We start from the raw sequence: 3,956 nt of genomic DNA, 5'->3' as shown, positions 1-3,956 counted from the left end.
CCATATAAGTAATAGTTGTATAACATGTGTTGGAAACTTTTTGGAGTTCGTGTGTCGCGCTTAGATTTGTAAGTGAAATCTCTTTAAGTATTGGTTAGTCGTCCGTGTTCTGTAAGCAATTGGGTCAGTTTGTAGTGGCTGCTTTTGATTGTGTTGTAGTTTTTTGTGAAGTGATGTTTGCAATATAGTGATCGTCCTTTAGTTGCCTGTTCTACTCTTCGATTGAGTTGGTTAGCAAAGCTTTTTTAACATAAGTAATAGAGACTGAGCTGTATTCGTAAGGCAGTTGATTATCACAAGCTCTTTTCTCTGCCAGTGCATCTACTCTTCGTTACCTACAATATCACTGTGAAAAGAAATCGAGTTTTTATGCCCTGGTTCATGATTTCGATGAAGTTATTACGAATCTGTACTGTAAGTGGGTCTTGTATTTTGTTGTTTTTCATGGAATAAATTACTATTTTTTGTCAGAATAAATGTTGAAAATAGTTTTTGTGTTTTTTTTTCTTAATATGTAGCCTGTAGCTTTTAACACTGTCAGTTTTTCTGCTTGCTCATCTGAGCAGTTCTGTCGAGTCTGAAAAGTTCTTCATAGTAATTATTGTTGTTTTCTGTGGTAAAGGTGCAGCCCGTGTTGTGTTCTTGCTTACCTCCGTCTGTGTAAATTTATTATCACAATATCTGAGGTTCTACGATTTCATCTATAATTATAGTGCTAGTTAAGCATGAATAGATGAGCGTTGCCTTAGTTGTATAGTCTGGCCCCGTTCAATATTGGCATTGCTGATGTCCTTGTATCCTATTGCATGTTTTTTTAATTTTGTACATTCTGTCATTTTATACCGGATAGGAAAAATATGGTCTTAAAGGCTTTGCTTATTCTTATTGTCATTAGGCTTTGTACTCGTTGCAGTTTGGAGCGGTTAGTCGGCTTTACGGCACCTCATTACCTCACAGGTATTGCAGTTTTGGGATTTTTGCGCCTTCGTAGATGGCTTTTAGAACCTGACTCTCCAGTCCCCAAGTGAGTCTTGCGGCAATAGTAAGGGCATTGATTGTTTTCAGCGGTTTATTTACAATCGTGTCCGTATGTTTTTTTCAGTTCAATATTCTGTCGAAGTTAGACCTAGAGAAGTCATTGTTTTTGTCTCTTGTAGCGTTTTGGAATATAACGTAATGTTGAAGTTGGTTGATTTCTGTTTTCTTGTAAATTCATAAATATTTTGTCTAGTCTCTGTTCAATGCTATTGGTCCAATTTTCCAGAATTAAAAGTACCTGATTGGTCAGAACTTCTGGTATTGTAATTAGTTTGTCGATTACTAGTAGCAGGTTGTCGTCAGGATAGGATAAAATTTGTACTCCGTGAGGTAAGTGTAATTAAAAAAGCTGTTAAGAAGGATACTCCAGATTGGTGGAGATGTGCATGAGCCTTTTGGAATACCAGTCATGAGGTCTTTCATAAGTGTGAAGTAATTGTCCTGATTTCGACTGTCCTTTCTTCGAAAAAAAATAGAAATTAAAGAATAAAAAGATGATGAGAAGATGATGAGAAGATAGTTGGCCATGGATAATATATATGATGAGAAGATGGTTAAGGATATTTGTGTTATTCTCTGATCGCACCCCCAACCATCTTCTCCTCATAGTAAAAAGATGTTTTTTAGCCAATTATATTTTCACAAGTATTCTAATATAATTGGTCCCTACGCATTTTCGAAAGCTCTAACAATATCTAGTTTGACCATGAAACAATTTGAATTTCATAATAGAGCATTTTTTGTTTATGTTTTGGATTTTAACAAAGCATCAATTGTGCTTTTTTGTGGCACGAAATTAACTGGTTAGGATGGAGTATCCCCTTAGTTGTTAGTCTGCTATTGATTAGTTTGTCCCAATTTGTTAGTCTCGTTTTGGTATAATGTGCAGTAGTCCTTTTTTACATGCTTTCGGTATAACTGAATACTGCTACCAAATTGGTTGGTAAATATATATAATTTAAATAAGGTAGTTTTCTAAAATGTGCTTTCAAATCTTTTATGATTTGTAAAGTCTCTATCTGTTCTAATGGTCTGTCATTGCCAGTTATGGGCTGTATTTCGAACCTTGTCCTTATATGTATGTCTGTTCTAATGGTGTGTCATTGCCTGTGATGGGCGGTATTTCGAACCTTGTCCTTATATGTATGTTTGTTCTAATGGTGTGTCATTGCCTGTTATGGGCTGTATTTCGAACCTTGTCCTTATATGTATGTTTGTTCTAATGGTGTGTCATTGCCTGTTATGGGCTGTATTTCGAACCTTGTCCTTATATGTATGTTTGTTCTAATGGTGTGTCATTGCCTGTTATGGGCGGTATTTCGAACCTTGTCCTTATATGTATGTTTGTTCGTGTGTTTCATCGTTGGGGAGATCTTGTTTAATTATAGTGCTAAGCACATATTCTGATGTTTGTATGAACTTTGACGTGTGATTTTTTTCGTTATTTAATATCACTAATTCTTAGTTCCTAAAACATCTTGATTTTGTATGGCTATTTTTAGGGCCGATTCGGTGGAATTGATTCCTGTTTAGTAGAGCCTGGTATTGGTATCGAGTGTTCAAGTAGTCTTATTTACGTTGTTCTCTTTACTGGTCGTCCGTTTTTGCCTTTTGGTGTGTTAGTCGTTTTTCTCAAATTTATTAATTCATTACTAGACCACAGTACTGATCGATGCTTTTGGTCTTTCGAAAATTTCATATTTGTTTTAGAAGTTACATTACATGCATTTAATACTGCTTTGTTAAATTGGTCGTGTCATGTTCACATTATGATAAGAAATAGTTTGTATGATTTGATTTCCAGTCTGAAATGCCAATTATGTTCTATCAATTTTAAAGTGTTTTTGAGGTACGATAGCAACATTGTTCTCGAAATTTGGCCAATCGCCAGATTTGATTATGTAGTTATTTATATTATTTGTGTTCTCGTTTCAATTTTATTTCAAAACAAATGGAGGTATGGTTGGAAAAGTTACAGTTGTCAAGTATTTTCCAATTCTGTATAAAGCAGGTTGAGTTAAGACTCTAAAAAGCTAAGTCTTTGCTAAAATTTGTCATTTAGAATTATTTCATAATTGTCATATTGTTTTGTAACTAGATTTTTTTAGATGGCTTAGCCATAGTCGAGTAAAAAGTGCACCCGTGACCATTTAGTTACCATTATTTATTCTATGATTATCATTATGTAGTCTGGTTTGTAACTAATTTTTGTAGAGCTCTGGTCAAAGGTTTTGAGTGCAATACTAAAAATAACTGAAGATGTTCCAACGGTTAAGAAACATGTGAACAACCCCTGCTGGCATCTATCTCACACTCCTCCCCTATTTACTGTGTTTTAATTTATCAATAAATTTAACCCCGATTTGATTTGATAATTAAATTGGTTCAGTTAAACTATAGTCTGGGCTGGAATAAGAATTTGGCTACCCCTTCATGTTGACCTTCCTCCACTGAGTCCTTATCAAAGCCAAGCTCACAACTGCAATATAATTACAATATTTTATTATTTTATTTAAAATATAACACATTTTTCAACACAGATTACTGAATAATGCACATAGTATAATTTAATATGAGTTATTTATGTAATGTGCCCATGTCAAGTTGAGCTATAAACTGATGGATAGTGGTCAAGTCGAGCTATAAACTGATGGAGGGTTTTCATGGCGAGCTATCAACTGATGGAGGGTGGTTTTGTAAAGCTAGGTGATAGATAGTGGTCATGTCGAGCTATAAACTATTGGAAAGTGGTCACATTGTGCCATAAAGTGATAGATAGTGGTCATGTCGAGCTATAAAGTGATAGATAGTGGTCATGTCGAGCTATAAACTATTGGAAGGTGGTCACATTGTGCCATAAAGTGATAGATAGTGGTCATATCTAGCTATAAAGTGATAGATAGTGGTCATGTCGAACT

This window comes from Halyomorpha halys, unplaced genomic scaffold, assembly GCF_000696795.3.
Source record: "Halyomorpha halys isolate HHAL.00 unplaced genomic scaffold, Hhal_1.1 Scaffold983.1, whole genome shotgun sequence".
In the NCBI taxonomy this organism is placed as follows: Eukaryota; Metazoa; Arthropoda; class Insecta; order Hemiptera; family Pentatomidae; genus Halyomorpha; species Halyomorpha halys.
The sequence above is the reverse complement of the archived record's forward strand: the minus strand, read 5'-3'. Positions refer to the sequence as shown.